Here is a 14,998-nt window from a genome sequence, read left to right as displayed (position 1 = left end):
TTGTGTGGGGCGACGGTGTATGTGTGTATTTTAACTTAGCAACCGGGTAGGAGTCCATTGTTTCAGATAGTTGGCAGTCAAGTTAGGACCAGGGAGGTCTCGACTGCTTTTGGAAAGCAGCTAGAGGGCAGTAAGAGGAGTCGGGGTGGTCTCAATATTTTAGGAGTTGTGTGGGGAGTTGCTTGTTATTTGAGGAATATGCTAAGTCACTTTCAGTGGATTAAAAATCTCAAAGTGGTTGATTTGACCATGTCGTGCAACTCTCATTTAAGTCTAACCGTTGGAAGGATGAATCTTCTAGTTGAAGGATTATCTGAGCCTTCTATTGAGTGTAAGCGTTCTGGAGCTGTCTATGGTAATTGATTTTGTTCCTTTCGAAGCATCAAAATAATCAGTTTTGGAAGTGCTTTGTTTAGTTTGGTATTCAATGAGGATTTGGTATGATAGTGGTTTAGTGTGGGTGGTCTGTTGGGAAGTCAGATTAACTTGAGATTTCAGGTTTCGGAAAGGTAGAAGTGATTTCTGCGTCTGTTTAAGGTTTCATTCTTCTTCAGGTTGGAAGTTTCTACTTTGGTTTGGTCCGGTTGCCTTGGGAAGGCCGTTGTTTGCTCAGGGTTTGCGGTTGCGTTCCTCGAGTTTCTAGGTATGATCTGAGTGTTAGTAAGGAATGATTTTGAGGATGAAATCGAATTTAAGTGGTGGAGAGTTGTAACACTTGGTTTCAAATTGCGTCATTATTCGGGGCTGTGGCCCGATCATCAATTATCATAAGGCTTAGGGCCTTGGGGAAGAACAAATTTGGCCCTTTTTGGATATAGGTGTTATAGTTTAAGTGATCTGAGTGTTAGATGGTGTTTCAGAGCCCAAGGGTATAATCATAATTTGTTAGTTCGAGCCTTTATGAATTTTGGACTCTTGTTTGGGATGTTTTAAGGCAATGGTGGGTTATTAGAAGCGTAGGGCTTCTCTTCACCTTTCTGTGGATATATATTTGTTGGAAACGGACTTGGGACGAAGGAGTTAGAGCCGAGCGAAGTTTTGAAGTTTGGAGGGCCATCTAGTACGCGGGGCGTGCTGGATGTATACACGGGGCGTACCGAGTAGAGTGGTCGCAGATGGTCTTTGAGTATGCCGAGCGTACGAAAGGGTACGTGGGCGGTACTCCCTTCAGCCATGAAACCTTAATTTGCGGCCCTTGACCCTATTTAAACCCCACCTAAGTCTAAACGTGCATCACATGATGGTAGGTCATAATTTCGAGTCAAACCTAGGATGAAGATATGACGTATGGAGTCATTATACGAGCCCTGTTTCGTTGATGATTCCGGGACGTAATCATCCTTAGGGGGAGATAATTGGAACGCCCGCAGATCTGGGCTAGTCATCTTAGAGGCAATACGTATAAAAAATGACTTTTTGGCAAAATATTATCTAGAATAAATAATCTTAACCAAGTTGTAGTATAGGTTACAAGGTTTCCGTACATATAAAGAACACCGAAATCCGAGTTATAACGAAGAAGTTATGGCCCGTCGAAGTTTCGCGACGGAACCGGCACGACACCGGGAAACATAAATAGTGAATTTACTATAGAGAAATATTCAGCCTTAGCGATTTAAATGAAAGTCGTATAATACGTTAAACCGAGAGAGTCCATAAAAAGAACGCCCAAATATGACTTCGTATGAGGAAGTTATGGTTTTTCGAAGTTTCGGCTTAGTAGTATACAGCCCGAAATTCGAATATTAGATCGAGCGGTTTTTAGCCGACACAACCTAAACGAGAATCGAAGATCTCGTTAATAGTAGTGTAACGATAAAAAGACAGACAAAAACGGTCGTCGGATGAAGAAGTTATGAGACTTTAACGGACCAATCCTGTGTCGGCCTGTTAATAATATAACTTTTAAAATAAAGTCAAAATTAGCCGATGGAGTCTAAATGAAAGTTGTAGAGTACGTTCCCGCGTTCGCATGGATATAAAGAATGTTGAAAACGGAGCTCGTACGCGAAAGTTATGATTTTTTAAAGTTTGTAGTCGAAATTGCGAAGTCTGACAAGAACTTGATGACGTGGCCTCATCTCAACCGTCCATCGCTAATCGCAGAGCACCCATCGGATCATGCCATGTTGCCTCGCATCCACTCTACGCCCCGCATACGAGATCCGGAACGCCCCGCATTCCCTCGGTTCTTATCCAGTTGAAAGTGCAAGCCAGCTATACGCGAGCTGGTGACCTTATCCGAGCCCTACGCCCAGTGTAATCCGAGGCCTCGCACGCTATAAAAGGGGGCCGAGGCATCCTTCATTTTCCACACCAATTCACTTCTCTCTCTAGTTTCTTTCTCTTTCTAAGTGCCCTAAACCCCCCTAAACCCTAGGGAACCCCCTAGCACCCGAGGGAAGCCCCGAGGCTCCCGGAGTCCTGATAAAAAGGGTCTTTCGGTTTCAAACCGCTGCTCCAAGTGAAGCCCGGTTTTCTTTTAAACCCACTGTAAGTAAGCTACGCCTACGCTATTTTTAATATAGCTTTTATTTAATTATAGTAACATTATTATGACCTTAAAATAATTATTTGGGCTATTATTGTAAGTTATATAATGTTATTTAACGCTTATCTAATAATAATAATAATAATAATAGCCAGACTATTAATTAGTCTCGTCAAACGTTAGACTAAACTCTAGTGGTAATGATACTAGGTTTCGTCAAGGGATAAGTTTTTTTAAAAGTAACAAAGTGTTTTCCGAGTGCCGACTCACCACCTTACCAGGTGACTGCATAGTCCCTTTCATCTTACACATAGATATGAAGTATTTTAATATAAATTACGTGCTATGTGTGCATATTGTCTGAATACTTGTTGTCTATGCTGGTGAAAGATTTTTATACATGTTTTAAATGATGTAAGTTGTATAAAGTATTTTATATCTACAAATATGTTGGGTAAAACATGGGTAGATGAATGATGAGGGATAAAAGCTGAAATAGAGGAACATTAGTAGTATGGACCTAGTGCCCTATATGAAAACATTGGCAGCAGTGGACCTAGTACCCTATAGATGAGCATTGGCAGCTGCGCCACAACCCATAGATGTTTTAGATCTACGGTAAACGTCCTAGCAGCTGGGCTCTAAGGACAATATCAGCAGTTGTGCCTAATAGGGAGCCTTATGACCATGACAACAGTGTTTAAAGGTCAATACCGGCAGAATCGCCTCATAGAAAATGTCCCAATTCTGGCAGTTGCGCCTAAGTGATAATATTAGTAGCTGCGCTTGACCACTGTGTCATTGGCAACAATGGACCTCATGTTGTTTCCTTAGGATGATCCTTAGGAATGAATGAACGAGAAATAGTTGATCCTTAGGGTAAATCCTTAAGAGAATAATGGGAATGGGTAATTGGGTTGATTGTTTGATGTTTAAATATAATAATTATATTATTGTGGGTTGAAAACCCTATGTACTCACCAGGTTTCTCAACCTGATGCACTCCAGCTTATTTGTATCACAGGTGTCGATACGAAGCTACTTTACACTGAGAGATTTAAAAGAGATGTAGATCACTAGTGTAAATAAATGTAAGTTCTGTTTATGCTTATGTTCTTGTATTGACGATGACATCCCAATGTTTTAAAATAAATAAAAAAAATACATTTCTTCAGAAATGCTTTGATAACGTAATTATCATGTTTTTCTGGGGACAAATTCCGCAACACTTTTATTAAAAAGAGGTACTATGATTTTTATAAAGCATAAACAAAATCGTTCTTTTTTGGCCGTGAAAATGGGGATGTCACAATAACGCCTTAGAAAATCTACAAGCCAACTCATGACAGTCTTCTTTCATACTTACTTCCAACGTATGATCAACTGTGGATATTTTGAATAAATATTATTATTCTAGAAGTCGAAACATGCAAAGTGAAACAATAGTAAATGATTGACACAAGACAGTAACTTTACTTATAAATAAAACTCCTTTTATTTAATCATCAAATGTCAATTACAATTTAGTTATTACAAGTTCCTATTTATCTAACCACTTAAACTAATATTGTCTGCTAGCCCAATACCCCTTGCAAGCTGCAAGTGCTTAACCCAAGTCAGTCCCTTTGTAAGAGGATTTGCTAGGTTCTCCTCTGACGATATCCCCTTCACCACGAGGTGTCTTTCTTCTACTTGATGTCTTATGAAGTGGTATTTCCTGTCGATATGTTTGGATCTACCATGATCTCTCGGTTCCTTGGTTAAGGCAACCGCCCCTTCATTATCGCAAAAAATCTCCATAGGCTCCTTTATGGATGGAATGACTCTAAGGTCTCTGATGAAGTTTTTCAACCATATCGCCTCCTTTGATGCTTCGCTTGCTGCTATGTACTCTCATTCTCATGTTGAATCAGCTACAGTTTTGTGCTTGAAACTTTTCCATGTCACTGCTCCTCCGTTCAGGGTAAATATCCAGCCCGATTGGGAGCGGGATTTATCTTGGTCGGTTTGAAAGCTAGCATCGCTATACCCTGTCACTCTCAAGTCATTACTCCCACCAAGGGTAAGGACCCAGTCGTTAGTTCTCCGTAGGTACTTGAGAATGTTCTTAACCACAATCCAATGAGGTTTACAACGATTCCCTTGATATTTGCTGACCATGCTCAAATAAAAAGCCACATCAGGGCGAGTACAAGTCATAGCATACATGATCGAGCCAATTCTAGAAGTATATGAAATTCGACTCACCTCTGCTATCTCAGCCTCTATACTCGGACTTTGAGTCTTACTGTGACATCCCCAAAATCACGGCCAGAAAAGACCGATTTTGTTTATTCTTTGTTTAAAAATCAGAGTAACATTTTAAATAAAAGTGTTGCGGAATTTGTCCAAAAACAAAATATGATTTATCAAAAGCATTTCCAAAGAAATGTATTTCATTAAAAGACTCGGGATGTCATGTTAGATACAGATCAAAAGCATAAACAGTACAGTATAAGCCTTACTACATTATTTCATATCTACAGGCCTATATCCGTAATCCCTCATCCAAACATCACATCTATTCTCATGCGCCACTACCTGTAATACAAGAAACCGAGTGGGTCAGGCTGGGGAGCCTGGTGAGCACATAGGGTTTTCAACCAACAATAAATAAGTTTATTAACTTCGTCAATCAACAATAACCCGATTACCCATTCACGTTATCCTCACTTTACGTCCCTAAACACCTATCATAAGGGACCTAGCCTAAGGATCATCATCGGGATGGACACTACTGCTAAGGGGATTCATCAGCAATAAATATCCTTAAGGCAACCATGTGGGGGATGGAGTACACCAGTGAACACATTGTTCACAAACACCTACAGGTTGCGAGCCTGGTAGTGTTCCACTGGACTGTCTAGAAGAGTCTGTGGTCGTCATCCATACTCCGCTAGATGACAAAATTAACAACATCAACATCGAGGCCTCTCATCATTTTATCACACATCACCTATTACATTTACCCATGTTTTACCCCCAACATTTTCGTAGATATAAAATACATATACAGTTTAAATCATTGAAAACGTGTATAAAAACGTTCATCCAACATAGATAGCAAGTATTCAAATAATATGCACACATAGCATGTAATTTATATAAAATACTTCATATCTATGTGTAAGTTGAAAGTAACTATGCACTCACCTGAAAGGTGGTACTTAGCACTCGGACAGCGCTTCGATACTCTCAAAACAATTTTCCTTCGATAAAACCTAGTACCAATACCACTAGGGTTTAGTCTAACCATAACCGTGACAAATTAATAGTCTGACTATTATTATTATTATATAAACGTTAAATAACACTCAATATAACTCACAATAATAGCCCAAATAATTATTTTAAAGATCTAATAACATTCCTATAATTATATGAAAGCCATATTAAAAATTACGTAAGCGTAGCTCACTTACAGTGGATTTTAAAGAAAACCGGAACTTTATTTGGAGCAGCGTTTTGAAACCGAAAGACACTTTTTCTCGGGACTCCGAGAGCCTCAGGGCTTCCTTCAGGTGCTAGGGAGGTTCCCTAGGGTTTAGGAGCTAGAGAAAGAAAGTAGTGAGAGAAAAAGTTGAGAAAATGGGTGAAGAAGCCGGCTGCCCTCGCAGCCCTTTTATTGGCTGGTCCTTGGACGTACGCTGGGCGTACAGGTCCTCGGACGCGGGGCGTAACACGGATAAGGGTTACAGGTGGCGATCTCCGGATGGTGCGACGTGGGCAAGGCTGGACCGAGGAAGGCTCTTCGTACGTGGCGCGTTCCGACCTCATACGCTGGGCGTAGCGAGGGGCGACATGTCACAATCCGAAGTGACTTCTGAGACCATCATCGGATGGTTGTGGCGCTGCCATGTCACCTACTTCGCACCAGGTCTCGCAAATTCGATTCCGAACTTCAAAAACTCGTATCTTGCGCATACGAGCTCCGTTTTTGACGTTCTTTATATCCACGCGTAGGTGGGAAAATACTCTACAACTTTCGCTTAGACTCTGTCGGCTAATTTTGGCTCTATTTTAAAAATTATATGATTAACAGGCCGGGACGGGATTGGTCCGTTAATAATCCATAACTTCTTCATCCGACGTCCGTTTTCGCCCATCTTTTTCTCGTTACGCTAATCCTAACTAGATCTTCGATTCTCGTTTAGGTCGTGTCGGCTAAAAACGGCTCGATCTAATATTCGAATTTCGGGTTGTACACCGCTAATCCGAAACTTCGAAAAATCATAACTTCCTCAAACGAAGTCAGATTTGGGTGTTCTTTTTATTGACGCTCTTAGTTTAACATATTCTATGACTTTCATTTAGATTGCTAAGGCTAAATCTTGCTCTATCGTAAATTCGCTATTTACACTTCCCGGTATCGTGCCGGTTCCGTCGCGAAACTTCAATGGGTCATAACTTCTTCGTTGTAACTCGGATTTCGGCGTTCTTTATATCACCAAAATCCTTGTTTCGACCACTACAACTATAAGATACTAGGCTTATCTCTATTGGATTAGTGTCTAAGTCCATAACTATTTTGGTATGTACTTGACCCGCTGGTGCATGGTCCTTATAGGTTGCCTTCACCAAAGCAACTTGATAGGATGAATTATGGAGAGAAAGGATTAATTATGATTTATTAATATATTATGAGAATAATGTATTAAAGGAGAAATCATATTGTTTAATTAATATTAGTCAAGAATTAATTGATAATTAATTTTGTGACTAAAAGAGATTAATTAAACTCAAGGGACTGGAACTGTAATTATAAGATAATTACATTTGGGCTATGGATCACCTTGGAATAATAGGTTGGACGAATTTTATTGGGAAACCCATTAGAAATCGTCCTAGGGATATTCTAAAAGGGTCCATGGGCTGCTTACGGCTTAAGCAGTCAGATTAGGGTTTCCTAGTTGAAAACTCTAATAGTCTACATGTATATATAGTAACCTTAAGCCCCAAAAACGTGGCTAAGAGTTCCACTAGGGTTTATGGATGTTTTTGGGCAGCCTCCTCTCTCCTTATTCTTCATCCTCTTGCTCTTGGTGTTTGTGAGTCATTAGAGGAGTGACACTTATGACTCTAAGCTTTCTAAAGTCATTACAAGGAGGATTTGAGATTGTTATTGCTACATCACAATCAAGGTAAGATCTAAAACCCATTCACATGTTAATATGATTAATTGTATGCTAGAGCTAGGGTTTAAAGTCTTGGATGAAATGCATGTACTATAGAGAAACCTAGATCCAAGCATTAGGGTTTGCATGAGTACATAGGATGTTCTTATGGCTAAAACCCATCAGCGGTATCAGAGCCTTGATTGGTTTCTATTGTATTGATGCCTTGGTTATTTTTTTCAAGCTTCAAAATCGATTTTTTGGCTCCCTGCCTGATGAACTCGGCAAGTTCCAATGTGGACTTGGCGAGTTGCTCCAACTCGGCGAGTCCATAGAGGAACTCGGCGAGTTCGAGCGTCAGAAGGAGGTAGTTTCGGGATTTCTTGTTGTTTTGCTTGAGGATACTTGCCTTAATTGTTTTGGGACTTTAATATTCGAATTTTATCTTTTATTTGAGTATATCCTTGATTAAAACAAAAGATATTTACCAATTGATTAAATAATAACTTCCTTATATGATTAAAGATTGATTATTTGTATTAATTGGGTAACTTATCTTGCAAGAAATTGAAATTAGGTCAAATTTAGATAATCATTAAATTAATTGTGTAATTTAAATTATTTGCTATTTGATCCTTGATGTTTTGAAATGTTTCAAAACTTGCCCTCAAGTTTTGGAAGTTAAGAGTTGATTAAGAGTTTAATTTAGAAATGTTAAATTCTAAAACCCTAGTATTGTTTTGAAGAGTTCAAATCACACCCTTATGGTTTTATTAATTAATTAATGTGTATAATTAAAAGAGATTTAATAAATCCATAAATTTTTGGTTTATATTTAATTAAATTAAAAGTATAATTATTAAATTAGACCACCTAGTATTTTAAAAGTGTAAAATACACCCTATACTATATATAACATTAAAAGTCTAGTATTATATATATATATATATATATATATATATATATGTATATATATATATATATATATATATATATATATATATATGTATATATATATATATATATGTATGTATGTATGAGTAAACAGTCAGTCATACCATTAGTAGGACTCATACACGAAGCTGGTCTATAAGGGGTGTTTAAGGAAATTGCCTATAAAATGGCGATTGAATGGGTATCCACTCTTACCCACCACACTCTTGACAAGTGGAGGGTCGTTAGCCGAACGGGTAGGATAGGACAGAAACCTTCCATTATAAGTATAATGAAGTACAAAAGTAACTAAATGCCTTTACAAAATTCCCAATCTTAGTTAATTTAGGCAAAAGTAAATTGATGCAATTCCATGAAATTACACTTTGTGCCCTTGCAAAGACGTTAGTGGAGCGTGTGTGGTTAACCGGCACACTAAATGGTTCTAAGCAAAGGTAGCAAAGGGTGACTCATTGTTTGTCATAGTTCGGTGGAGCGTGTGTGGTTAACCGGCACATCGAATAGGTGATTGTAACATTGATGGCACCAAGTAAGTTTGCATGGCTATTCACACCCTGTTTTGTGATCCTCGGCATCCCAGTCACAAATCGAGGGGCATATCGAGATTTAAACATGCCATTGAAAAGTTCAATGAATCTTAAAAGATCTAGGAATTTTCAATAGATTTAAAACTTAAATTAATTTTTTCGTTTTTCATGGTGGAAATTGGTAAATTGTCATTTATCTACCTTCAAATATTCTACAACTAGATTACGGCATCCCTCTTCTAGGTTGTAGAGTATTGTGTTAGATCCTAGCCTCGATGTTTCATTTGAGTGTCACATCGAGGATCCTAATCAACTTAACTTGAATTTTTTCTCCCGTTTTGTAGATGTCAAAGTACGACAACTATAGTCTTCCCAAATCCCGTGGAACAAGCTTTCCACATGAAGATGATATTCCACGATTCGATCGAGGAACAAGAGATCATGCTTCACTTCCTCCACCTCCTCTAATTATTCTCCTTAACCCACAAGTTCGAAGGCTTGAAAAGTTCAAGCTCACTCAATCCCTTTTGGCAAGTAACATGAAGAAGGAAAGTCGGTGTGTGCACACGTCCTAAAGATGAACTCACACATTGATAGGTTAAGAATGTTAGGATCCGTTTTCTGTGAGGAGCTGGTTGTTGACTGGGTTCTTCAGTCACTTCCTAACTCATATAGTGAGTTCGTAAGAGAGTACTATATGATGAACCACAATGTGACCCTTATCGATCTCACATATATGCTTATTGCTGCTGAATTAGCAATGATTTGGCGCACTGGAAAAGCAAAGTTGATTGGTGGATCTGTCTTCTAGACCTCTATGGATATAGGCAATGGCAACGAAAGGCATGCCATGATCAAAGAGTTTGATCATAAGAGAAAGGCAAAGTCTGAAGTAGTTCCATGTGCTGTTCCAAAAGAGTCAATTTGTTTTTATTGCCAAGAGAAGGGACGTTGGAGATGAAGCTGCCCTAGTTACCTAAGAGATTTAAGAGATGAGAGAGTCAAAAGGTATGGCTCTACTTTAGGTAAAATCCATTAACTAACTCTTTTAAGTTCCTATTCTAGATTCTTAATACATGATGTGATAAGATTACATCTGGTGTTTTGTAGGATCATAGAAAAGAGAGGAAGCTTAAGGAAAGAAGTGAGCGGAATCTAATCATGAAGAAATAGTTTTCGATCGCATCGTTTGAAGATTAGATTTTGAGCTACTACTTGGAGTTAGAATAGATTGCTAAGAAACATGTATTAACATAGTTTTTCGATTGAATTGCATTGTAAGGACAAATTTTTCCGCAATAAAATAAAATTTAATTTTATATTATTTATTTATCCTTGCAATGGCATGTATGAAAAATTGATGTTTGAATGCTGCTATTATTAGCAATAATGGATTTGATTCTTAATTATGTTATTTGTGGAAATGTCGAGAATTTACCAAATAGGGAGAGTTTCTCATCGCCCAAATTTCAAGTGAATAGAAACTTGGAATCATGCAACTAGGATTATATGATGAAAGAAAACTTTCACATTTGGGAAACTTACACAAATTCTTTGACAAAGTGTCAAGTGAAGGACTAGGAGATCAAGTACACAAGGTTGTGTGTTGATCAGGTCCACCACAAGAGTAACAAAGATATTCGTCATGATTTACTAAAGGTTTAGCAAATATGATTATACTTATAAGATTAAGTGTAATTCTGAATTGATTGAAAGAGTTTAAATCAATAGCAGAACGAATAAGAAGAATCAAGTAGGCAGAAAGATAAAAGTTTCTCTATTCTAAGAAGAAGGGAGAGTACCTTTTATTATGCTTTATGATAGGTCTTAATGATTAAGAACCATATTTCAATTGATCCGCTAAGTGAGTCTTAGTGCAATTGTATGTCTAAGAAGAGGAATCAAGAATTGATGAAATGGTTAAATCAAAAAGTCAATCATACTTCGTTCCAAAACAAGTCTTAGAGTTAAGATTATGACATTGAGTGACAAGTCTTAAGAAGTTTCATAACATTCATCAAATGTGGAATTTGAAAAAGTTTTTTTTTATTCTTGTACATTTGAAATTGGAAAGTTGTGATGTCTTGGAGAAGACAAAGATCAACTAAGACCAATTTTGTGAAGTGTTTTGTCTTGATAAAAGCTACACTAACTCTTGAATATTTGTTTGTCAAGAAATGTTTATTGACAAAAGAATCTTATATGTCAAGGAGTCAGTGGGAGTCTCAATGGTCTTGAATGGTTTCAAGAACAAATCAAGAATAAACCTTATTGATCATCACTAGCACACGACTTGAGGTTTACAACCTATCGTGTTGACACTATCTTGTTTCTATGTCGTTCCAATTGAGTTAATTATGCATGTAAGTTCTATGAGTTCTCATTTGAATGCATAAAAGGCAAGCACCTTGATCAATGAAAAGTACATTGATAAGAAAGGGTGAGCTGCTTAACTACTTGGAAGACATGGTGGGCACTCGTGTTACCATAAGGCAAGATATCAAGATTTAGAAGGTTCAGTCCATATGAGTTTGGATTTGTCGCAAACTTTGGTTTTGACAAATTCGCATGGATAGGAACACATACACCATTAAAATCTAAGTGTCATAAGATTCCCTCCTTCATGAAGATTACTGTGAGGAAATGCTTTCACTAAGAGAGATTTTAAGAAGATAGTGATTGTGAAAATTGTATTCTTGAATTTGATCCTGGTTACGGTATCCCTTTCCATAATTAGAATTGTGATATTTGGCAATTAGTCTGAATTGTTTAAGACACACATATGAGCTATCTTAGGAAAAGGTGTATGAGATTAAGAAGCTTAGATAAAAGATTATCAAAGCATTAGGTATTAGAAATATGAACTTAAGAAATTCAATAGGTATTGTTTTCTAGAAGTTTAGCTGTTTTCTGAACACATGTCAAAGCTAGTGGGAGCATAAGTGTTATGCTTATATGATAATAATAATCATGATAGAGGGAGCATAAATGTTGTGCTTGTATGATTATTAAGGCAAGTATTGCAAGTTAGGAATATTAATTATAGAAAACAAGAGTTATACCTTGCAAAGTCGTAAGGATATATAGTTGTTTTGCTATAATTAAGGGAGAGAATATTATGCTTCATTTCAAAATCTAAAGGCTTAGGTTGTGGAATGTTAATAAATTTAGTCAAGGATACATAGTGTGTTATCAAATTTTGATTATGATTATGGCATCAAGATTGATAAAGTATCAGATCTTCATGTAAGACATTATGGATCGTATCCCATACGCTTCAGGTAAAGGATCGATTGCAGATGCTATAATATTTGACCATTCTAAAATTTTCCAAATGTCTGGTGCGTTAAGAGGAAAAAAGGACAAGAATCGGTTTTTGACTAAGATAATTAAACAACTATCAAAGGACGATCCAAAGTTCGCTGAGGATTGGTCGCTTGTGAGTAGTTGGAAGTATGGTATTGGATGGAATATATCGACATTATTATGAATAGATAAGATTCTATTAAGAATGAGCTGTTATATGGTAGGTATGGAAATGTTTCCATATTGGGAGTTGGATATTGAGAATCTATGTCTAGATTGGAAACTTTTATGCAAGAAGGATGTTCAAAGGAATGTACTTTGAGTGAGAGACATCATATATATAGAATTGGTTCTGATAGAGATTGGCCAAGTCTTAATGATTTTGAGCTGTGACTTTACGAAAGGATCATTGCATAAAATGTTAGAATCTAGCATATTCTATAAGTGGAATGAATTTGATATTCTTACACTTGTGATACTGATTGGGAGTTGTGAAATGAGTATGGTTGGAAATGTGTTCATTTGATCTATTTCACAAAGTAAGGACCGTAGGTAAACATTGTGTGCATGCTGAATGGGACAAGTGTAGTAATAATTCAAGTAATAAGAAGTTGATTACCCGAAACAACAAATAATGAGTAATTAATATGGTGATTAAATAAAATGTTTTATTTATACCCAGAGTTTGGGGCCATATGGGATTAGTATTATTCCTATGTTTCACTTTGCATGTTTTTACTTCCTGAATAATTAAATTGGTTCAGAACAATCAAATTATTCGAACGGACCACAGTCGTTCATATGTTGGAAGTAGGTATGAATGAAGACTTTCGTGAATTGGTGTGTGGATTGTCTAAAGTGTATTAGACATAAGCAAATGTTTGCTGCAATGTTCATGAGTGCTTATGAATATGATTTGAGCATTGGATTAAACCCACGCTCACTTGGATCACTTCATGGATTTTATCACGAGTGATTGGTGAGACAATAATATCTTATATTCTTGAAACCGAGATGTGTGAGTTGTATCTTGTGAGTCGGTTACACATTGATAATATGTAAACGCACTAGTAACTTGGTGTCATAAAACATATTGTTGTGTGTGATTCGGTTAGTGAGTGCAAGCAAGCATTGAATCAAAGTTTATCCGTTCCTTTTATCTAAAGTGGGATGAAAGCGATATTTGTGGGCCCCTCGATGATTTAGTGATGACACATAAGCGCTTGGCCAAGCCGGGACTAATTTGATGTGTTCAATTGTAGTCTATTGTCAGTCGTCATAAATCGGAAATCGGGAAACAACACATAGATGAGAGAATGATTTAAATCCATGTCTCAGTCTATACGATATCTAAAATGGAGGAATATATGATCCCTTATCTAAAGGACACGCTTCTGATAGGATCAGAGTTGACAGCGGTTTATGAAAGCTACGATTGCAGATCAGGATCTGAAGTCATACGTAGAATAGTTGTTTGACTTATCCAAGTGGGAGACTATTGGATTAGTGTTTAAGTCCATAACTATTTTGATATGTACTTGACCTGATGGTGCATGGTCCTTTTGGGTTGCCTTCACCAAAGCAACTTGATAGGATGAATTATGGAGAGAAAGGATTAATTATGATTTATTAATATATTATGAGAATAATATATTAAAGGAGAAATCATATTGTTTAATTAATATTAGTCAAGAATTAATTGATAATTAATTTTGTGACTAAAAGAGATTAATTAAACTTAAGGGACCGGAACTGTAATTATAATATAATTACATTTGGGCTATGGATCACCTTGGAATAATAGGTTGGACGAATTTTATGGGGAAACCCATTAGAAAATGTCCAAGGGATATTCTAAAAGGGTCCATGGGCTGCTTAGGGCTTAAACAGTCAGATTAGGGTTTCCTAGTTGAAAACCCTAATAGCCTACATGTATATATATAGTACCCTTAAGCCCCAAAAACGTGGCTAAGAGTTCCACTAGGGTTTATGGACGTTTTTTGGGCAGCCTCCTCTCTCCTTATTCTTCATCCTCTTGCTCTTGGTGTTTGTGAGCCATTAGAGGAGTGACACTTGTGACTCTAAGCTTTCTAAAGTCATTACAAGGAGGATTTGAGATTGTTATTGCTACATAACAATCAAGGTAAGATCTAAAACCCATTCACATGTTAATATGATTAATTGTATGCTAGAACTAGGGTTTAAAGTCTTGGATGAATTGCATGTACTATAGAGAAACCTAGATCCAAGTATTAGGGTTTGCATGAGCACATAGGATGTTCTTATGGCTAAAACCCATCAACGTCACCCTTTAATTTTGATGCTTATTTTTATTCTTTATTAATTATACATATATAGTTAAATAATAAGCACATAAATACACATAATTCACATAATACTCAAATATTTCATCTTTATTACTTCAAAAAGAGTTACAAGAGTTGACTTAGACTATTACATTGTCAAAAATGATTAGCCCTAAAACCCGAGCATTACAATTCTCTCGCCCTTAGGATGATTCCGTCCCGGAATCATGCATCAGCAAACAGATGTGGATAGCGACTCAT

The sequence above is a fragment of the Lactuca sativa genome, chromosome 5, assembly GCF_002870075.4.
Source record: "Lactuca sativa cultivar Salinas chromosome 5, Lsat_Salinas_v11, whole genome shotgun sequence".
NCBI classification, from domain to species: Eukaryota; Viridiplantae; Streptophyta; class Magnoliopsida; order Asterales; family Asteraceae; genus Lactuca; species Lactuca sativa.
Note: the sequence above shows the minus strand (reverse complement) of the source record.